The sequence below is a fragment of the Sinocyclocheilus anshuiensis genome, unplaced genomic scaffold, assembly GCF_001515605.1.
Source record: "Sinocyclocheilus anshuiensis isolate Anshui unplaced genomic scaffold, SAMN03320099.WGS_v1.1 scaffold119, whole genome shotgun sequence".
NCBI classification, from domain to species: domain Eukaryota; kingdom Metazoa; phylum Chordata; class Actinopteri; order Cypriniformes; family Cyprinidae; genus Sinocyclocheilus; species Sinocyclocheilus anshuiensis.
In genome coordinates, this window is record NW_015549581.1 from 160702 (window position 1) to 185076 (window position 24375).

Sequence of the window (24375 nt, forward strand, 5' to 3'; positions counted from 1 at the left end):
TTTTTTTTATATTTTTGGCCGAATAATTTAGGTTGCCGAACATTCGGTGCATCCCTAATTGTAAGGCCTCATACATCGAACCTAGATGTCCGTACCGTGACGGTATCGTTCCACCCCTAATATATATATATATACATACAGTGGTGTGAAAAAGTGTTGGCCCCCTTCCTGATTTCTTATTTTTTTGCCAAAGCGTGGCACAACCAGTTATTAGATTTAGGGGGCAATTACTTTTTCACGTAGGGCCAGGCAGGTTTGGACAGCTTTTTTCCCTTAATAAAATAAATAATCATTTAAAAACTGCATTTTGTATTTACTTGCATTATCTTTGTGTAATATTAAAATTTGTTTGATGATCTGAATCTTTTAAGTGTGACAAATATGCAAAAAATGTAAAAAACAGGAAGGGGGCCAACACTTTTTCACACCACTGTATATATATATATATATGGATATGGATATGGATATAGATAGATAGATATAACTTACACCGTGAAGAGTAATTAATTTAAACAATGTATTTCTTATTTATTGTTGTTTTTTGTCCTATTACTTGTAATTAGTTTCTTGTTCTTATTTCATCACCGACTGTTTATTTATCTCCAGTGAGCTTGAGTTTTTTTTTGTTTTGTTTTGTTTTTTTGTATTATTTTCTTGTATTAGTTTGATATCGACATTGGTGACAAGCATTATGAAAATTATATGGTATCAAAGATTTTAATATCATAAAAACCTTATTTAAAGAAAAATAACTATATCATGATATATATAGTTACCGTGATATAAAATTACTCATATCGTGATACAAGATTTTGGTCATATCGCCCACCCCTATCACCAGGTATGAGATCAGGGATGCAAAACGTTATTGGTTCAGATTTTTTAGAGAAAGATTTTCAGTGAATAACGACTTAAATGTCTATTTTAAATAAGTTTGGTTATTTTGGACCTTTTTTTATCAAGGAATCCTTTTTATTTTATTTTATTTTCAAAATAAGATTTTATTTAGTTTTTTATTTATTATTTTTATTATTTTGTCTTATTTTATTTTTTTGTCATGTGATTTTATTTTGTTTTGTTGTATAAAAAAATATAAAAATATTTTGTTAAAGAGAAACAATCTATGGCACAAAGATATAGTACAAAGAAATGTTTAGTGATGTATTTTACTAATATTCATTTGTTATATGCAATAAAGCAACAAATTCCAAGTTAATGTTTTAAACTTTGCTTTATGCAAATTATTTGTTTACACATGCGAGTTGTTTAAAAGCAATGCCGGTATATTCACTTATGATTATCCACACATGCATTACATTTTTACTTTTTGTAGAAGCTTCCAGAGTTCATTTGAATTATACAAAGTGGTTCGTTCCATGTGCACTTTGGTGCAGAATTCAGCCCGGGCTTGAGCCCCACATTAATTAGCACTTGCAGCAGAGTTTGATTTGCCATTTCCCGTTGTCCATCATAGAGACTCCCTATCTGATTTTCTCTATGGGGCTGCAGTTTGCCTGATGTGGCTGGGCAGCGCTGGTTATTGATCTTCCATCTGTTTGGGCTGCGTGATCAGTGGAGAGTGATAAAAACAGACGCAGCGGCTCCCCCGTGGAACCATCTAAGGCATGCAGATGGGTCCGGTGCGGAAAGGGCTGTCAGCGCTACCATGCTCATGTCTCCGCACTGCTGTGGCCCTCTCCGACCGCAAAGGGCACGCATACAACGGGGAATGTGGCATTTTAAATATTGTTTGATAACACACTTAGCCCCTGTTTGGCTTAGGCTCCTCAAGGAATGCTGAATAACTGCAAAAATCCATGCCTGACTCAAGACTGTCTGTGACTCTGGCATTTATCAGCTGCGCTGCGGCGAACGTTTTGTCTGGGGAGCGAGAAGCCTCCTGGATGTTTGTGTGAGCGAACACCCAGTGCTTAGCTTGTACAGTATTTGTGTTTATTCTCTAAATCTTAATGTTGTTTTCCTTCTGAGCCTTAAAGATGCGTCTGCTCTCTTGTGGAACGATGTTTTAAGATGCGAATGCTGCCCTGCAGTGTGTACAGTAGTATTGATTGGGAGGTATGAATGCATATTTCATCTCATGCGTGGTGTCGATCTCATTGGCGTCTTGACATCACAGAGCAGAGTCCTTCCGACGTTTGGTGAAAGATGGAAAACCTTTAAAGGGATAGTTCACTTAGAGTCAATTTTATGGAGTTCCAAAATGGTAGGATTTTCTTTCTTGGGTGGAACATAAAAGGAGAAGTTTAGCAGAATGTTAAAGCTGCTGTTTTGAGGAACTGATCTTATAGGAATGTATTCAGACTGCATCCTGCTATATAGTGCTCTGTCTGTTCTAAGATCAGTGAACTCGTTGGATATGAATGGTGCTTGGACTGTAGTATTAAGTACAGAAGATGTAGCAGAATAGGTAGCTTCTTCTCTTTCTTCATACAAACATTCTGTAGTTGAGGCAGAGTAAACATCTGTCAGGCATCATTAGCGTTTGCTGTAGCCCAGTTCCAGCATACATCTGTTTCTCTTGTACATTTTCCACTTGAGGAGAGAGGGTCAATATCAAGCTGGAAACAAGAATCTAGTTGCAAAATTGCATTTTTACTTACTTTAGTTTAATGTTCCAGAACAAATTATAGAAGATGTGAATACATGTATTAACCATGGAATAGCAACAATCTATTTAACACTTTATTTTATTTTATTTTTATTAGTAACTACACATTATATGCTAAACCACCACCATTTAAAATAATATTGTTCATATATGGACTAATTATATGGACATCATTTTCTATTTCTATGTTAAATAAATGTTCTTTTGAACCTTTTTTAAATCAAGGAATCCTTTTCTTTTTTATTATTATTTTCTTTTCTTTTATTTCATTATTTAATTTTTTATTAGTAAATACCATCACCATTTAAAGTAATATTGTTTCTATTTCTATTTTAAATAAATTCAGTTATTTTGTGACAAGGAATCTTTATTTTATTTGATTAAATATAAAAATATATATTTTATTATATATAATTTTAATGAATACTAAAAATAGTGATAAAAAGATTATTTGATTATTTTGTTTTTTATTGATAATTTTATTATTATTTTATAATAATCTTATTTTATTTTTTGTCTTGTAATTTTATTTTGTTTTGTTTTCAAAATATAAAATAAATAGTAATAATGACTATCTAAAAAGTAAATTTTGGCTATAGAAGAAGTTTTTAAAGCTCTTGTCAATTATTGCAGGGAATAGCACTGTCCTAATGAATTACATTTATTTATTATGCATGCAGATGTTCTTAAATAAATATACTTTTCTAACGTCATTGTTTAAACTCTTCTAATAGCTGTTTGTTTTTGACCGCCTCTGGTTGATCTGATCACTGGAGTTGTTTTGTGCAGAGAACGTTTCTTAATTAATAAAGCATAGACTTTCCTGTGTCCTGTCCTCCCATTGGGCAGCAGATGCTAATTGTGTTTGAACATTTCTAATCTTTCAGACCACCTCAAACAAACGGCGTGTTTCTATCGCAAGCCTGCTTTTGAACCTGACGAATGCGCCACAGGATGAACATGGAGGACAAACTGGAGTAGTTAGAAATGTGGAGGTTAGTTGTTTTTGCGTCACTGCTGCCCCGGGCTGATTACAGTCCCCGAATCCCGTTAGGATTTCTCCTCCGACGAACAACCTTGTTATTAGCTCCCGGTTTACCTACAGGCTTGGCCCCAAAGAACATATTAGCTTTCCTTCTGCACACTATATGAAAACGGATAACACTATAAAACCCGAAGAGGTGGATTTTTATTGTTTCGGCCTGTATCTCACACAGTGCTTTAACTACATTTTATTAGGTGTGAAATTAAAATATTAATAGGCTGATGTCTGGCTTTAGGAAGAGCGGGACGTTTGTAGAGGCGCTAGAGTCGAGCGCCGTGGGAGAGAGGCAGGTTACCCAACGTCTGCGGGCCCTTTTAACATCTCATACCTCTGTATGAAATAGACTTTCATCTTGCCTACTGTGAAAATATTAAAAGACGAAGCTTCATGTGTTGTCACATTGCCTGCGGGACACTAATTGCGTGCGGTTGGTCGCCGATGTTGTTGGGAAAGGTTGAAAAGAGAAAGAAAAATATCTCAAAGTGACTGAGGAACTTGAAAAAGAGAATGTTGCTTTGTGGTGCCTTCAAAACAATTAAACGGGAAACATTTAAGGAAATGACATCATCAACGGGGCCTTAAAACTATAAAAGGAATAAAAGCACTTAGTAATAAATACACATTATGTGCTGTACCACCACCGTTTAAAATAATTTTGTTCATATATGGACGTTTACATATGTTTTCTATTTCTGTTTTAAATAAATTCAGTTCTTTTAAACCTTCTTTCCTCAGAGAAACCTGAAAAAAGTACTGTATCATGGTTTCCATAAAAAATATTATATAATATAATAAATATATAAAAAAATATAATATAGCAGCACAAGCTTTTTTCAACATTGATAATATTAAGAAATGTTTCTGAAGAATCATGTGACACCGAAGACTAGAGTAATGCCTGCTGAAGATTCAATAAATTGCATTTTAAAATAAATGAAAATAGGAAATAGTTAATTGTAATAATATTTCACTGTTTTTTACAGTATTTTTGTTTAAATAAATGCAGCCTGGGTGAGCATAAGATAAATAAATAAATAAATATAAAAAAGAAAAAAATCTGTTACAAAATATTACAAACAATATTTATATTTATTATTTATAGAGTATATTTAAATATTATTTTGATTATATTTGTTGCTTATAAATTGCTGTTATTTATTATTTGCACATTTTAATATTTTAGTTGTTTTTTTACATTTTGAAAACAGAAAATGTGCGCTATATACTGTATGTACATGACATTTTTGTCATGTATTATTTCATTAGCCTACCTTGTAGGGTGTTTACGATTGCCTAGCAACTTGTTGCAATAACCACTTATAAAAATCATCTATTGTACGATCACGTTCCATCTCGTTTACAAAAGCTTCAAACTCTGCTCTTCCAGTCAAAAATCACAAAGGCTGTGTCTTCGTACAGGCATCTGAATGAATGTGTTGAACCGAGAAGGCATGTGATTACGGATTGGTTTGGCCGCTAGCCTGCCGGAGCACTTGGTCTCTGGCGCTGAGTGGGTCAGTCCTGATTGTAATGGAGAGGTGTGAGCCAGTGTGTTTGTTGTCAGGACGAGAGGGGAGATGCTGGAGAGGGGGCGCAGAGAGACACTCAGCTTTGATTAAAGGGAAGTGGCCTCAGGTAGACCCACCCCGGCCACTCTGAGAGCCTCAACTACACCTGTCATCTACAGGAAAGAAAGAGAGAAAAAATGTCATATTTACATTATTGTCTGTCTTTTTCCTCACGTGCCACGAAAGGTTTTGTAGCATTTGCTGTTGAGTGGAAATTCCTGTACATAGTAAGAAATGTGGATTAGAACACTTTATTCACAATATAAAAACATTACTGCAATAACCCACAGCACCCACGTTAACCAGTCCCTGCTATATTGTTGCTGTGGGTAACTGCAGTAATGTTGTTATACAGTGAGTAAAGTGTTCTAAATGGTTTTAACGTGTTGCTATGTGGTTGCTAGGGTGCTGTGGGTAACTGCAGCAATGTTGTTATACAGTGCGCAAAGTGTCCTAAATGGTTTTTAATGCGTTGCTATGTGGTTGCTAGGGTGCTGTGGGTAATTGCAGTAATATTGTTATATAGTAAGTAAAGTGTTCTAAATGGTTTTAATGTGTTGCTATGCGGTTGCTAGGGTGCTGTGGGTAATTGCAGTAATGTTGTTTTACGGTGAGTAACGTGTTCTAAATGGTTTTAATGTGTTGCTATGTGGTTGCTATGTAGTTGCTAGGGTGCTGTGGGTAATTGCAGTAACGTTGTTACACGGTGAGTAAAGTGTTCTAAATGGTTTTAATGTGTTGCTATGCGGTTGCTAGCGGTAGATTGTAGATTGTAGCGGTAGATGTTGCTATATGGTGATCCTGCTTCTGGTTTTTAATGTGTTGCTATGTGGTTGCTAGGGTGCTGTGGATAATGACAATAACAGTGTTAAATGGTGAATGAAATGTTCTAAATGTTTTTAATGTGTTGCTATGCAGTTGCTAGAGTGTTGTCATGTGGTTGCTAGGATGCTGTTTGTAGTTGGAATAACATTGCTGTATGGTGAATAAGATGGTTTTAACGAGTGTTGCTGTGTGGTTTCTACTAGGGTGTTGTGGGTAGTTTCATTGCTATAAGCCTATGCGACTAAAGTGTTCTAAATAGGTTTTAATGTGTTGCTATGCAGTTGCTAGGATGCTGTGGGTAGTTGCAATAGGTTGCTATGGTAATAAAACATTTGTTAATTATGTTGCTATGCAGTTGCTAGGTGGTTACTAGGGCATTGCTAAGATTTGTTGAGCTGTTTCAGGTGGTTTTCAACATGTTATAAGCTGTGTCTTATTTAGAAGGCTGCGCCCTCCGGAGGTCGCATTCGAAGGCTGCATACGTCATCGAGGCGGTCTCATTTCAGAAAAGCGAGTAGGACACTCCGAATGCGACCTTCGAATGCGACCTTCTTTCACAGGAATTTGGAGGATGCATGAGGTGTATCCTTCGCTGCTACAGATAACCCACAATTCTTTGCGTCGCCGTAAACAACCGTTGTTAATTTGAAAAATGCCGGCGCCGGCAGATGTACACACTATAATGTACAATGTGGTATTTACAACTTACCTTAAATCGCCTCGGTAAAAACGGATAAACTTTCAAAAACTTTGTGAAGCATTTTTTTTTTCAAATTACTTTCCAAATTTAGAAATAATTTTCCTTCATTTAAGTAGTGTGAGAGCGCAATGATGCTCTAAATGTGTTGGCATAGCAACGTGATACTTCCTGTTTCCTTTTCCGTCTGTCCTATGAAGGCCGTCTCGTTTAATTCTAGGTTGAGGACACTTCGTATATGCATCCTACAGAGGATGCGACCTCCAGAGGATTCGACCTCCGAAGGGCGCAGCCTTCTAAATGAGACACAGCAATAGTGTTGGTAGGTGGTGTTCTGAATGTTTCTGAACATGTTGCTGTGCTGTTACTAGGTGGTTGCTCAGGGCATTGCTACTGTAAGTGGTTGCTGTAGACTCATTCAGTACCCGAGTGTTTAATATATTGCAAAGAGGCTTCTATGACGGTTTAATGTTGTGAGTGATTGAATAGTGTTGCTATGCAGTTGCTAATGTGTTGTGATTGGTTATTTAACATGTTGCGAGGTTGCTGATAATTGATAATTGGTTGATAATTGGTTGCTATGGTGATCTAAATGGTTTATATGTTGTTATGCAGTCGGGTTGAGGTTGGCAGCTTGGGCATTGTTAGGTTGGTTGCCAGGGTGTTTTTAACAAGTGTTTTTTAGAAGTTGCCATAGTGTTGCTAAGTTCTGAATAGTTTTTATTGTGTTGCTGAGGTTGTTAGGATAGTGTGGATGTTGAAGTAGAGTTGCTGTGCAGTGGCTAATAGACCAATTCGGTGTTTGCAAACAGTGATGATTTTTTTGTGGGTGGAGCCTATCTGGTGGCAGAAAATGACAGTTTTCAAGTAACAGTCTATGCAAGCCATGGAATAAAATAATAAAAAAGGTAAATTTGAGTGTATATTTTAAAATTCTGACCTTATGCTTGCAGTTCTGAGATTATATCTCATAATTCTGATAAGGAAAAACAGCTCTTCATTCTTTCTTTTCCCCTCGGCTTAGAATCATGAGTTTATATCCCACACTTCTGGCTTTTTTTCCTCTGAATTGACAAACTCACTATTGTTGAGTTAAACAAGTTATAAAGTCCGAACTAGGAGATATAAACTTGCATTTGCAAGAAAAAAGGTCAGAATTGTGAGATAAAATAAATGTTATGCAAAATGTAAATAGTAATAGGTTTGAATAGTATTTCATGCTGTAACTGTAGGGCTAATACAATACGTCCCCTATGAACTGCATATGTGAATATTATGTTCACCTATTGTTTAAATCAAATTTATGCATTAAAAGTAGAGTACTCATAGCAGTTTTCATCCATAGTCTGTCCATTTAAATGTCTGCATTTAGCGTCAATTAACGTCTTTGATGACAATATTCTTTAAAAATGATTTGCATTCCGATTCTGACATTGCAAAAATATTTTTTTTCTCTTATTCCCTGGATTTTACCTGTTCCCTCCACTTGTTACCAGCGTTTTTCTGCCACCACTATGTGCGTGCAACTGTGCCGTCTACTCCAAATTGGTCTATACGTTCTGGTTTGTTTTAAACATGGTTGCTAAGGTGTTTGGGGTGTTTTTTTTCTTTTCCTGGCTGTTTATTGTCTGTTAGGTAAATTAACACACCGTGCAGTAGGAATTACACAAAGTTTAACACATAATACATAAATATATCATGCATAGAAGTTTAATTCTCAGGGTTAAGGGTTGTTCAGATCACTAATACTAATTATTAGCAATAGTAATAGTGAATCTGCTTTGCAATAAAAACGAAATAACCCTCTTGAAATTCTCTAAAATCCTTTCGTAATGTTACATACACAGCTGCGTGGGAAGCTGACACATTGTGTGAATGCTTGTGCTTGTTTTTGTAGAAGAATTGCATATTTTGAAAGTGAATGAGTTTGAAGGTCAGCTGTCTGCATCTCTCCAGTGTGAAACGATGCTGCGGCATCATCGGCATGTTAGTTTAGGAATGACAAGCATCTGCTAAACTCACTCTTGATTCTTTAAAGACAGCCTGTTGGCATGCTTTTGATTCGTCCTCAGAACTCTCTTAATTGTTCAGCTGTGAAACTTAAAGCCTGCTATTTTCCCAGAGCGCTGGAAATGTCCTTGCCGAGATTCACATTTGTTCAAGTACAAGAATGTGAATGGGAGTGTTCAGACGCACAACACACACACACACACAAGCAAAAGCCATTGTGTGTCGCAAGTTATGCATATTATGAAACTACCTTAGCGCACCTTGACTATTTCTCTCTCTCTCTCTCCATCTATTCAGAGTATCCTGGCCTTGAATCCTCGGGTCCAGACTCACGCTGCGCTCCTCTCTACCGCGACCAAGAAAATGGAGAAAAAACACTGGAAAAGAAACGCAGAGAAAGGCTGTGAGGTGCGTCTCCTCCATCACCCTCAACCCTCATCTTTTCACCTGCCCCTCAATAGGGCTCTCACTGACCAATCAGCCAGAGAAAAGAGGAGCTTAGTGTTGTTTCCAGATTTAGATGGGCTGTTTCCTGGCTCTGGACCCATCTGTTTAGCTTTCTTCGGTAGATGCTTTTTTAACCTTTCGTTTGGCCTTGTTGAGAAATCGGCAGCTGTGTTCGGCACCACGGCCGCAAAAACTCAAGCTGAATTTGTCCACATACATCATCTTAAACTGACACATTCAAGACCTTCAGATAGTCAAAACTCTGTCTTTAATATATATTATATTATATTATATTATATTATATTATATTATATTAATTTGTCTTTACAAATGATAATATTAGGAATACTTTGAGTGAAAATACCAAGGCTGCCAGTACTTATATTGTCATTATCAAATTATCAATACCAATGGCTGTAGCTGCAACATTTTTGCAAAATTAAAATGAATTAAATAATTAAATGATTTATTATTGGCATTTATCATTGTATTATCATTTTATATTTGAATGCCATTATTTATAACATTTATAGTTATAGTTATAAATATAATAGACCTAATTTACAATATTTACAATAGACCTAAGCTGCAAATTGTCAGACTTCTGTTTTTGTTTATCATTTATTAACACCAACCTTTTAACTTTTAATTTAAATCAATTTAAATAATAAAACTTGCAGCAAATGTCACATAAATCCATTATGAAAAATGTCAAAATTAGATTTGTTTTGAATGTGAAATACGTCTAGGTTCACTATGTGCACAACACAAATATATACTTGCTTGTTGCGATTGCAGCTGAACTAACTAGATTAACATGGAAGATATTAAATGACCAAAGCATCGTTTGCTTAGGTATGAGGTCTAAAACACTTGTAGCTATAAAAACTCAATTTAAATGTAACGCTATCATCCCCTTGAGCACTGAGGTGTGTTGCCACAACAGCGACGCAAGAATGCACATTATGTATATCGAACGCCTGCATTCAGGTCTTGCATGCACGTGTATTAAAAATGAAATTACTAAAATGAACATACCAGTTAAATACAGGCTCACACATGCAGCTCTATTGACTTCCTGTGAGCAGGAATTTCATCATAAGACAAGAACTTGTGAGCCGCACTCGCTAACACACGCGCTCAGACAGTCGCTTAAACGTAATTATCTTACGATTCCAGGCACATGCCATCAAAGTCTCACGAATATCTCCCCAGACCAGCGTGCGACGGAAGGGTTTGTGTTTTTTGGCAGGTGGCCGCTATGCCTCGTCTGTCCTTTTAAAGGCAACTGAGCCTCCTGCTTGTTTGATGTGGAGACACAAGATGGAGGTGTACTATTTGCTGTTTTTTCCATTTTAAATCATATGACGCATGTTCACTTTTATACTAAATAAAAACATTTTTTTAAACTTGTTCCCTCTTTAGAGTAAAAAAGGTAAAATTATAAAAATATTTTTTAGAATATAACATTATCTTAAAATATAAATTTGTATAAATGTAGGGGAGATTATCTACTCCCCGCTGACAGCACTGTTGCTATGTACAGCTGCCTAATTCATCATTCTAATCAATGGGGATGGATCACAGGCCTGATTTAATTCATAAAGGCTCTGTGCTATAGATTGAACATATGGCATGTGAGTTTACTGTATCAGGAGTATACATGTGTAGCAATTGCCGCGCTACGCTTGTGCAAATACACTACTGGTCAAAAGTTTGGGATAATTAGGAGCTTTTGAAAGAAGTCTCTTATGGTCACCAAGACTGCATTTATTCAAATAAATACAGTAAACAGAGTAATATTGTAAAATATAAAAAATACGTATTTTTTATGTAATTTATTCCTGTGATGCAAAGCTGCATTTTTGGTGCTTAATTCTTAATAATGGTTCTTATTATTATTAATGTTAAAAACAGTTTTTGCTGCGTAATATTTTTTTGTAGAAACCGTGATCATTTTTTTTCTGGATTCTTTGAATTGAAAGTTCAAAAGCTTTCTTTCTTTCTTTCTTAATTATTTTCCTTTCTCATCATTATTTTCCCTTCTTTCCTTCCTTCATTTCTTTTCATCCTTTTCTTCTTCTCTTTGCTTTATTTCCTTCCCTCTCTTTCCTCCTCCTTTATTTTGTTTATACGTTCATTTTCTCTTTCTTTCTTTCTTTCTTTTTTCTTTCTCTTTTGTTCCCTTTCTCATCCTTTTCTTTCTTTCTTTCTTTCTTTCTTTCTTTCTTTCTTTCATTAATTGGTTTCCTTTCTACTTATATTGTCATCTTTCTTTCTTTCTTTTTCTTTCTTAACTATTTTCCTTTCTCATCATTATTTTCCCTTCTTTCCTTCCTTCATTTCTTTTCATCCTTTTCTTCTTCTCTTTGCTTTATTTCCTTCCCTCTCTTTCCTCCTCCTTTCTTTTGTTTATACATTCATTTTCTCTTTCTTTCTTTCTTTCTTTCTTTCTTTCTTTCTTTCATGAATTGGTTTGCTCTCCTCCTTTTCTTTCTTTCTTTCTTTAATTGGTTCCTCTCCTCCTTTACTTTCTTTCTTTCTTTCTTTCTTTCTTTTGCATGGTAGTGTATCATGGTTTCCACAAAATATTATACATCTTAATTATTTCAAACTTTTCACCTGTAGTGTTTATGCATTACTTTTTAAAGACATGTTTCTCATATTGACGTATGCGGCAAGAGACGAAATGGAAGTTCGTGTTGTTCTTTATGCACTATATATCAGAATTCGCAGCAAAGTCAATGCTAATGCCTCCGCATGCTTTTTGCCTGCCTGTGTTCCATGCAATGCATTTCTCACAGTCAATTCACCAATAAATGTCAGAGGTTCGGAGAACGCTGATTCTGTGAAGGCGCTCGTGATTTTCCGTATGGATCGTCTGCCACAAATTTATCTTCTTCATAAAGAAAAAGCAATGAATGTTTTAGTGATACTTAAAATAACTTTTGTAGGGATTCGGAAGCGGCATCATAATTGTCCTGCAGAATTGTTCCGGATGCCAGAGGGGCTGTAAACATAGTTTTTACAGTGAATCCATGAGTGCATGGGTGTCTATAGTTTCGAAATGAGTTCTCTAGAAAATACGATGGCATGTAGTCAGCCGTTATCTCGGTCCGTCAGGTCTCTGGTGCCCGCACATTTCCTCCCTTCCCCCTCAGTGCACCTGTAGCACACTGTCGGTGAGGAGATTTGGCTACACTTCCCTGCAGGCGATGTCTCGTATGGGAATGTGGTTCGAGTCGACGCTATTAGCTGACCGGGGCCTTACCAATATTTGTCTTTCTGCTTCAATAGCACAGGTTGAGGCTGGAGATAATCTACCAAACAAAAAACAAGTCCGAGTTTTACAGCAGCTGCGGAGATTGAAGTGGAAACACACTTGAAGTGCCCTTGTTTTTTGCCGATAACGCCACTGTTTACTGATGGTTTTCTTTTAATAATCTGTCTGTACGGTCTAATCCAATTTAATGAGTCTCCAGATTGCATTATGATCCCCAGGTCCTGTGAAGGGCAGGTATATCTGCCAGAAGCAAAAGCTCATGTTTTTTTCCCCACTGGTTTTAGGCAAGACAAGAAGGGGGGTGGAAAGTAGAAAGCAATGGGCACAAAAAAGAGTGGCTTTTCAAGTGTCTCAGTAGGTGCATTCACATGTTATTCAGTTTAAATGTACTAGCATTTGTTTAGAGATCATGTGTGCCTGACTGGTTGGTGAAATGCTGGCAAATCAGCTTAGGAGCAAATTCACTATACATTCGCTACCTTTATACTACCTTTACTTTTAAACATTTACCCAGGGCACAGGATGATAGGAAGGCCCTATAACCACGCAGATTGCTGTATGACTCTGTGTATGCGGCTTGTGACCTTCTTCTTAGTACTCAACTCTGTTCCCTGTCATTGGCTGGGGCTTTATAGTTGGGACTGCTTCTAGTTTATTAGGCATCAGAGCTAATTGCTTTAATGAGACATGATGAAAGAGAAGGAAGGGAGAGGAAAAAACTTAATTTGAATCCTTTCTGGAATTCGTTAAATAATTCAAATTGGCTTTCATAATTCCTGTTCCGCGCCAGGTCACCGCTGAGGTCCAAAGATGGAGTGTAAACTGAATATCTTAAATAGATTTTCCTTTATAGCCCAATCATCCTGCATCTTCCTTGAATCTAGTCTCGAACTCACACTCATTAGATGAATAAATTACGGACAAATTACCACAATTTGATCGCTAAGAGTTTTTTTCTAAGTGATATTAGGGTTCTTTGAAGCTTTTAAAATAATTATGTTTTTACTTAAAAAAACATCCTTTTTAGGAATTCTGATGTCTAATGGAGATAGTATCTATCTATCTATCTATCTATCTATCTATCTATCTATCTATCTATCTATCTGTTCTATATATCATTCTATTTATTGTTCTATCTATCGTTCTGTCTATCTGTTGTTCTGTCTATCTACCTTTTATATGGTAAATTCTGTATATCATTTTATAGTTCAATCTGTCTGTCTGTCCGTTCATTCATCTATTGTTATAAAGTTCCATCCATCCATCCATCCATTGTTACATCGATCTGTCTATCTGTCGTTCTATTATTCCATTCAACCATCCATCCATATCTTATTATTCTGATGTCATTTAAGCCTAATGTAGGGAATGCATATCTTCTTTCATTATTATCTATCTCTCTGTTTTGTATGTTACAGTTGCCAAAGCAATATCCAGCACTCATAGTCTGATCACCCATTATATCACTACCATTTTTAAAGACAATTTTTCCTTGAAAACATCCATGCACCAACACTAAATGATCCGAAATTCTTTAATACAGAGGCTACATCTGTAGCTTTCTGTAAGGCTTTTGTTGTAAGATTTAGATTTGTTTTTGATAGGAGGTGACCTATGACCTTTACTCTGCGTCATAATAACCAGGTGTTGTGCTGGTTAGTCCCATCCACTTTGAAATTACATTGGTCCTCGTAATGGTGTATAGAACTTTTAAATATGTTCTGATTGGCTGTGAACTGATTCTTAACAGTTTTATGTTCAGTTTCATTACTTCGTTTGGACATTGTATTAACTTTACTCCAACACCAACTGGCCAACATCCAATGATATGCAATGGCCTGGTCAATGCGTTAATTTAACACAGGCTTTAGTCTTAAGCAGTGAATTAAAGTGTGTGCGAGCACTAATCTCTAATTACCTGGCACAATTACACGCCACAGATCAACACAGCTATCGATCGCCGGCACCTGAGCCGATATTGGCCCTACTGCGCTAGAATGTAAGTTTCGGGTGAAAAAAGGGTGCAGTGATCAATGCGTTTTATCTGCTGGAACATGCATACCTCAAAACCCCCCTCCCCCAATGCCATCCATCCCATAATGCCACACTTTCCTCCTTTTCCTCACAGGATTTAGCCTCCACTACATGGATTAGAGCACCGCATCCGCCGCCTAATCCATTCAGGCGAAGGGGAGGAGATTACAATGTTGGGGTTTGATGTTAATAGAAACCCTTAATAAGTCCTTTTTTGCGCTTTACATGCTTCTTAATGTATAAAGGAAAACACAAAGGACTTTTTATGCCTGCTCAGCTGGCTGTGTGTGCGCTACCAGCAGCACTGGAATCATCTGAATGGGTTGAGACTCGGGACGGGCTGTTTTCTGTCATGCTTTTTCTTTAATGAGATTTCCATATACAGCTGGTCGTCTTGTCAGTGTCTTTAGGGTCTGTTCTTTTTTTCCATCTGAGGAGAGGGAAGACGCAGTCATTATTGAAGATTTTTGGCTGAGAACTATTATTGATAGGGATCCCTTAAAAACCATATCACAGATTTGATGAGGAGCGTGTCGTACCACTACATGTAATGAGTCTTATTAATCTCATTTATGCTAACGAAACGTTTCTAAATCTCTGGAGGACTGTTAATCTGCTCGTCGTAGAGTGTGAATATGAATGACAAGTGTATCTGTGTGAATAGGAAGCTGCTCAAAACATCTTTTTAGTAAAGCTTTTTAATATTTAATAATTATAGTTATTATGTAAATTCAGAAGATTTTTTAGTTTTTGAAAGAAGTCTCATGCTCACCAAGGCTGCTTTTATTTATTTTTTTAGAAAAAATACAGTAATATTAATGCACTATTACACTGTATTAATGTAAAACAGCAATATTGTCAAATTTTAAAATTGAATAAAAAACTGTTTTATACAGTATTTTTTAATATATTTTAAAATGTAATTTATTCCTTTGATGGCAAAGCTTATTTTTCAGCATCATTACTCCAGTCTGCAGTGTCACATGATCCTTCAGAAATCATTCTAATATGCTCAAGAAACATTATTTTTAAAGTTAAAAATAGAAAAAAAAAGTCGAAACAATGTTGCATTTGAGGATTCTTTGATTAATAGAAAGTTCAAAAGAACAGCATTTATTTGAAACAGAAATCTTTTGTAGCATAATAAATGTCACTTTTGATAATTTTAATGTTTAATATTTGTAACACAATTAAATTCTTAAAAAAAAATTAGAGACCCCAAACTTTTAAACATTATACCACCTAGTTTTATATATAAATTTTTTTCAATACACTTTGTAGATTTGAACAATTCAGTTTATTCTACATTGAGGCCGCATTAATAGTAAAATTGGGATATTTAAATTTTTCTTGTAGATTTATAGGTTATAGGTGCATTATGGTATGGCACTAATATGCTTCTGGTCCCAGCGATTTCACTCTCAGGCTGAACTTATCCCACCCCTTTAAATTGATTGTCATATTTGAATATTTGCTATTCTTTGTCCCTCATGATTGTCAAGGGAGCTGAAGTTTGATTTTTGCAGTGTAAATCGTATATGTGTGTGCGAGTGCCGTTATTGAGTTATTCAAATAACAGACTTTAGCTCGCAGAGAGAGCGCTTTGAGAATGCGGTGCCCACGCACATTATTTCCCAAATATCTCTGCTTCCCAATGCAATATTTCCTTGTCACCCGCAAGCTCAGACAGTGCAATAATGATCAATTTCCATATCATTGTGTTTTTATTGTTTGAGCAACATAAAATAAAACATTTGTTAATGCCACTCAGTTAGACGAGAGCAGCATGGAAAGATGAGGGAGGGAAATGTAATTAAAAAAATCTCTGACTTGCACTTTGTCTGTAATCATGTAAATTGAATGTCAGTCAAAATGGGTGAACGCGCTCTGTTATTAGATTCCAAACTCCTCGTGCCCGCCGCGTGCCTCACCAAACGCTGGCTTTGCCACCGTTGCTACTGTATGAGACTCAAGCAGCAGTGCTGACAAACTCACTGCTGTCATAGTAGAAATATGAACACTGTTTACATCAGTCAAGTGATTTATTAGTAGAACGCTCTTTGAAGCAAAGTTTTTGTTCAACTACATGCTTCTTACCACATTCACATAACCATCTACAGTCAAATAAAAAAACACTTTAGTATAGGTACCATTCTCACTATTAACTAGATGCTTATTAGCATGCATATTTTTTAACATTTTGGTTGTTTATTAGTGCTTATAAAGCACATAGTCTGCATGACCATATTCTACATCCACAATCCTACCCAATACCTAAACTTAACTATTACCTTACTAACTATTCATAAGCAGCCAATTATGAGTTTATTGAAGCAGAAGTTGTAGTTAATGGTTTGTTAATAGCGAGAATCAGTGTGACCGATATTACTAACATTTGTCGTTGTTAGTCCTGTCGGTATACTTCGTCACATGATTTTCCTTGTGTAGAGGTTTAAATGCAGAGGAATCCCTGGAATCGTTCCACTGAGTGGAAACACTTCTTTCAAGGGTTGTGATTGATGTGAGCTGTCAAGTTCTGAATGGGGACCAACTGTCACCTGAGAGCTGGATGAATAAAAAAATTATTCACGGTCAAGTTTGCATGTGAAATTGCATTACATGTTTTTCCAACCATCACGCATGGCTTGAGCTTGAAGTCAGTTTCCAACTCTACTATCAGTAGATAAGATAGGAAGACATGGGCTGATCCAGTAGACAGCTTACTTCACAATAGTGAATTAAACTGACTGATTGATCCTGATGTTTTTTTTTTCTTTGAATTGTTTAAATAATAATAATAATAATAATACATTTATAAACAAAAGTAATATATGTATAATTTTAATAATAACAATAACAATAATAATAATAATAATAATACATGTGAACGCAATATGTATAAAGGGTGCTAAATAATAATAATAATAATAAATGTGCAAGCAATATGATAAAGGTGCTATTTAAAAAAAATAAATAAACGTGCAAGCAATAAGTATGAAGGGTGCTATTTAAATAAATTAATAATAATAATAATAATAATAATAATAATAATAAATATATTTATAAATAAAAGTAGTATATGCATATGTATTATTTTCAGTGTTGGGCAAGTTACTTCCAAAATGTAATACATTATATATTACTAGTTACTGTCTTTTGAAAGTAATTAGTTACATTACAATATTACTGTCTCTGAATTGTAATGCGTTACACTACTTTTGAGTTACTTTCACCAAAATATCCACTGAAGTATTTTAAAATGCCAAAATGTAGTTTATTGCTGGCTGCTCATTCTACATCCAGTGGAGGGTAATGTGATAGGTCTATATAGCATACAATTATAAAATCATATTTATGTAGGTCTACATTAATGTTACGTTGTAGTTTAGGTTAAACACAGATAGGTTAAACAAACCGCATTATTGCATTCACAAATAACACCGGTAAATAAAGCGAAGTGTTATAATGTACAAACAATAAACACAATACCTAGCCTATATGAAAAATATAAATTGCTAAACAAGCCAAAATTAGGCTAATTCAAAGCGAAACTGAAAGCAAATGGCTTCTCGCGCAGCCTACCTCTTTCATTCGGCATTAATCCAATTAAATGTGTCCATATTTGCGATGTATTTGAATGCTAAACTATTATTTATTATGTAAACCTGGCTTACTTAACGCGCTTAAAAAAACATCCTCGTCACATGAGCAAATGTGTGTTTGGCCCGAGCTCAGGCTGAACGGCACGGATTGTACTACGCAGTACGCACTATTTAAATTAACCAGTGTATCTATATGTGTGGTTGACTGACTGTATTTTATTCTGATAATGAACAAGCTGCAACTTTTGCAATGATGTAGGCTATGTGTGTGCGTGAGGCGCCGGCGATCGAACAGCGGAAACAAACAAACAAACAAAAATACTCCGTAATTTTTGGTCATACAGATCATTCGAGACTGCAAAGTGTTTACTTTTATTTCTGTCATCTCGGTTTCCTTTCCGTGGACTTTCGTAGAGAGCCGCGCCACACAAATAGCATATGAACCAAACTCAGCAGCATATCCTATCTCTCAGTTTTTCCTTTGGTTTTGTCAATCTGTTAATTAGCCTATTTAAGTAAAATATTTTGCATATTCATTCATTTTATTTAATAAAAACAGATTTTGTTATTTTTAGTTAAACTTAATTTTTGTTGCTTGTCTGCGCTAGTCCGCCGTCTTTTTTTTGCTCTTCTCCGACCCCGCAGCTCTCTCCGATAGCTTAGTGTTAGTGGCACCAGTCCAGGTGTTTCCAGGTTTTACTCGTGCTATTTCTCGATGTTGAGAGTTTGGTGTCGCACATATTTCACCTGACTATGCATTCTTATTTTTTCTCCGATGAACTGAAAATAACAGGAGTGTGTCCATCGCACAAATGTAGAATCCTTCTCTGCAGTCATCTCAACCATTTAATTCCAGCAACAGGAAATAGACGAACTATTTTACCCGCGGAATTATTTCTCTGGTGCCGTTTTGCGGTGTTAGTAAATTCACCACTTAATTAAGATAATAATAATAATAATAATAATAATAATAAATGTGCGAGCAATATGTATAAAGGGTGCTATTTAAAATAAAATAATAATAATAAACGTGCAAGCAATAAGTATGAAGGGTGCTATTTAAATACATTAATAATAATAATAAAAAATATATTTATAAATAAAAGTAGTGTATGTATATGTACTATTTTAATAATAATAATAAGAAAAGAAGAATTAAAGGGGTCATATGATGTTGCTAAAAAGAACATTATTTTGTGTATTTGGTGTAATTGATCGGCGGTCTCTAAAAAGGCCGATCTCAAAAAACCGATCTCAAACTGATGACGCTGCCGTGAGAAGGTTTGGCACGACATGCAGCTGCACATCTCAGTCTCTGTCCGGCGCGGGTGAAATAATTATAATGCTGAAGATGAGGTACTCACCTTCATATTTCTTCATTAAATAACTTATAAAGTAATTTGAAAACCTTGTGTGAGACGTAATTTCACAAACAGCATGAGTGAATCACCGCGCGCTCTCTCCCTTTACCTCTCAAAATGCACAAATGGCTTCAAATCCCCACATCGCGTCTGCACTATAAGCGAGCTGCATGCTGCACAGTTGACACAGGAATTGTCACTTGCACAATTGAAACAGTGTTGCATCGTCACTAAAGTTTATAAATTGCATTTCTTTTTCATTCTTGCCAGTGTTTAAACCATTCAGCGCTCGCACGCTCTTCTGGAGACGGTGCGCTCATGCACATTACTCACGTTCATATTTCTTAATTAAATAACTTATAAAGTAATTTGAAAACCTTGTGTGAGACGTAATTTCACAAACAGCGTGAGTGAATCAGCGCGTGCGCTCTCTCTCAAAATATGCAAATGTCTTCAAATCACCACATCGCGTCTGCACTATAAGCGAGCTGCACGATGCACAGTTGACGCAGGGATTGTCACTTGCACAATCGAGGCAGTGTCACATCGTCATTAAAGTTTATAATTTGCATTACTTTTTAATTCTTGCCAGTGTTTAACCATTCAACGCTCGCGCGCTCTCCTGGAGACTGAGCGCTCATGCACACTCGCAACGCACACACATAATGCCAGGTTCACATTACTCTGTTTGCAGTGCGAATGTGGTGCGTATTTTTTCCCGCGCTCATGTATGATCGGTATCGGCAGATACTGCTTTCTGTGATTGGTGATCAGCCTCAAAAATCCTGATCGGAGCACCCCTACTGAAAAGCAAGGTGTGCTGTGATTGGCCAGCTATCCAGTGCATTGTGATTGGCCGAATACCTCAAGGAAATGTTACGCCCCTCACCATACTGTGATGCTGTGTCCCGGCCGGAGCAACGAGACAAAAACATTAAAACCCATTACAAACGTGCGAATGTGGTGCGTATTTTTTCCCGCGCTCATGTAAACAGATTAATAAAGCGTGCACACTGCACACGGTTGCTGTCCGGCAGTGCGTTCAGGAGCGGTGCGTCTGCAGCAGTGCAGAGAATGTTTCTGCACCGAGTCTATTTTTGCTGCGCTGCAAGCTCTGAATTAAAATAACAGCGCATTTTTTGCAGTAAATATGAACATGGATTGACAAGAAAATGTAGTAATTACACCATAAATGCATATTATTAAAGTCTACTGTGTTTCACAGTCAACACATATGGCTTTTTTGCTAGGTTTAAATGGGAAAGAGCACTTTTAGATAAACAAGGCAACAATGGCACTCGTGGAGGTTGGAAAACACAGTTCTTTAACCGCAGGATTGATTGTAATAAAGATTTCAACGCAAAAGGAAAGGCAGTAGAGCTGACGCGGGCTTAAGTGAGTTGAGGCCGGAAGCTAGAGTGAGCGGAGGCTGGCCTTGAGTGAGCGGTGGCGGGCTAGAGTGAGGAACTGCTGGCGGATTCGACAAAGGAGCAGCCGGCGGGCTTGCGGCAACCACATGTGACGACCCTGGCTGGACTCCGCTTCGTCCACTGTGAAAGCCGATCCGGTGATACACAGCGCAAAGTTGATGTATTTTCTCAGCGACCAGCACGGATCAGCTCCAGGCATGACGAAGCAGATATCGTACGTAAGAAAAGTAGTTTAAATGTTTTGCCACTTGCTTGAGCAACTTAATATATAAGTAAATGCAAAAGTAAAAAGCATTGAATAATGTGTTGCTTATATTTATTGTGTTTAGATATGTCTGTGAAAGATTGTATTACTGTACTGTGTAAAAAAAGAATTGCAATGCTGAAAAAGCATTTTCAGTGACAATGTTTGGATTTGAAATTAAAATAATGGATGAATGTTTGTGGTAAACAGCCACGGATCAGTAGCGGACTCCATTGTGAAAGCTGCTTCCCCTCTCACAAGAGTCACCTAAGTGGAGAATTCCCCCCATTTTCAAAAATATAATTCAGGCCCTGAATAAATGTCTAAAAATCCTGATTGGAGTATCACTATAAATAGATATAAATGATAAAAAGAAGGCTTCAAAAAGATCGGTATCGGCAGATACTGCTTTTCGTGATCGGCAATCGGCCTCAAAAATCGTGATCGGAGCACCTCTAATGAATTTATGTTTAATATTCTATTAATAAGGAAAAATTGAAATCGCATCATATGACCCCTTTAATAGTAATGCATTAGTTTAATTGCAGCTCAAAATGTTTCACAGGTCAGGAAAAAAAAGCTAAAAACAACAAAAAAAAAATAAATGAAAAAAAAAAAACTTCCCTCAAGCCTGATGGGGGAGGAATCTGGGCCAATTTTGGGAGCGGAGGTTGTTTTTTGTATTCCTTTTTGTATGCTTGTTTGTAAGTTTAACTTGTGCGTGAGTTTATAATGTGGTCTAAATCGAAAGTACAGAGGAGCAGAAATTGTGTCTCCTTGTAATTACCTGCTTGTCCGTACCAGCAGGTTTCATTCAAACTCCTCACCTCCCTTCAGGGGTCAGGGGCTAGAGAAGGGTCGATTGCCATGACAACTGCAGTCCGAGCCCCAGAACGCTTCGACATTTCGTACCAGCCCAGGAGTTGGCCGTGTCACATCTGATGAATCACGCGGCACAACCCTGGCAGTGCTGTACAATCTGCATGAGAGCGCGGAGGAACAGTCTCGCTGATGATGTTTGAGTGGATTATGTTCAAAGCCTGTGTAACAGCCCCAATCAATGAGATGTACCGCGCACACACAAACATCCAAATAAATGACTGCACCGCTTCTGTCATCTAATTTCTCTCTCTCTCTCTCTCTCTCTCTCTCTCTCTCTCTCTCTCTCTCTCTCTCTCTCTCTCTCTCTCACTCTCTCTCGCAGAGCTGCGTGAAGCTAGAGAACAATTTTGATGACATCAAACACACGACTCTGAGTGAGCGTGGAGCACTTCGGGAAGCGGTGAGGTAAGACCAGGTCACCATGGCAACAGTCACAGATGTGGCGAGGACCAAAGTACTGGTGGTGGGGGATTGGTGGGGGGAGTCATTCTTCATTATTTGGGGAACAAATTAGTTTATTGCCACCATTCAGTCGGCCTCTCGAAGGTATTAATTTGTGCAAGGAGAAGGCGTCCCTTAGGGCTCCAGATCAGCTATATGGCGACCTGGAGCAAACTGCGCTTGGCTAACCTGTCAATGTTTAATTTGACTCTCTGGAGCACCATATCGGCCGCAGTCTTCATGCTTGTCTCTTTCTTTTTAGTTCTTAGGCAGCACCACTAGTACTATTGCTCATACTTCTGTGCAAACCATTATTACTAAGTATTCGACTTTGACACATACTGTAACTCAAGCCACAACGTTTGTCATTTGTGGCTCTTGAATGAAGAGTTGAGGTCATATTCTGGTGTTTGGTTTGTGTTTACTAGTCATTTCTGCCACTTTAAAAGTAGTTAAACTGTTTAGTTTGTGATAACAGGTTCAATCAGCTTGAAGACTGTAGGCCATGTAGCAATATTTTGTTGACCTCTTTGGTTTGTGTTTAGTTCTGTAGTGCTTAAAGACTTTTGATGGTCATATGGAGGCATTTAGTTGACCCTTTTAGTTTCTTAAGGCTACTTCAGTCTTTTATAGCTTAAAACGGTGGCATTTAGTTAATTTGTTAGATTGTGATATATTTTTCTCTCATTTGTAGTAGGCCTACTTAAAGATTAATTTAGTTAACATGTTTAGTTTGCAATAATGCATACAATCAATTCGAAGACTGTAGGTTGGTTTGTGATGTCTAGTTCTGTTGTTTGTAAACAAACACTTTAAATCATATGGCGGCGTTTAGTTGACCCATTTAATTTCGTAAGACTAGTTCAGTTATTTATGCTGCTTAACCCTCTGGGGTCCGAGGGTGTTTTGGGGCCCTGGAGAAGTTTTAACATGTCCTGGCATTTGTGCTTTTTTCAGTTGCTTATAAACATATTAATGGCTAAAGGTTAATAACACTGTAATCAGCACAAACTGGGCTACAATAATATGTAAGCAGTATGTATGTACTTGATTGTGTTTTTGAGAAAACAAGTATGCATGCTTAGTGAAAAACAAAAATCCCACAACCTTAGCTAAAACGGTGGCATTTAGTTCGTTAATTTACTTTGTAATAGCTAGTTCTGTCTTTTGTTGTACTTAAAGATCAATTTAGTTAACCTGTTTACTTTGTGATAATGGATCCAGTCGATTCGAAGACTGTAGGTCATGTAACAATATTTAGTTGACCTCTTTGGTTTGGGATGTCTAGTTCTGTCATTTGTAGTGCTTAAAGACTTTAAGTCAGCGGCATTTAGTTGACACGTTTGTTTCTTAAGACTAGTTCAGTCATTCATGGCGCTTAAACTGAAACATTAGCTAAAACGGTGGCATTTAGTTAATTTTTTTAGTTTGTGATAACTAGTTCCATCATTTATAGCAGTGTTTCCCAACCTTTTTTTAGTCGCGGCACCCTTTGGAAATTTTAACAAACTTGTGGCACCCTACAAAATTAATTTTGTCACAATATTTGAATTTCTAACTTCGATGTGATTTATAGCACTTAAAGTAAAATATTTAGGTTATACAGTGACATTTAGTTGACCCGTTTCGTTTCTAAAGACTGATTCAGTGATTTTTGGCACTTAAACAAAAACTTTTGATAATAAGGTGGCATTTAGTTGACCTGTTTGGTTTGTCATGACTAGTTTCATCATTTGATGTGCTGAAAGAAAGACTTTAAGTCATATGGAGACATTTAATTGACCTGCTTAGTTTGTGATTACTAGTTTAGTCAGTTGGAGTACTTAAAGGGGTCATATGATGCGATTTCAAGTTTTCCTTTCTCTTTGGAGTGTTAC

The 24375-nt window shown here is 36.7% G+C and overlaps 1 pseudogene; it reads left to right on the forward strand.

Annotated features, from left to right (window-relative positions):
* Positions 1-24375, forward strand: part of LOC107657739 (dihydropyrimidine dehydrogenase [NADP(+)]-like) — a 197262-nt pseudogene that overhangs the window by 13704 nt on the left and 159183 nt on the right.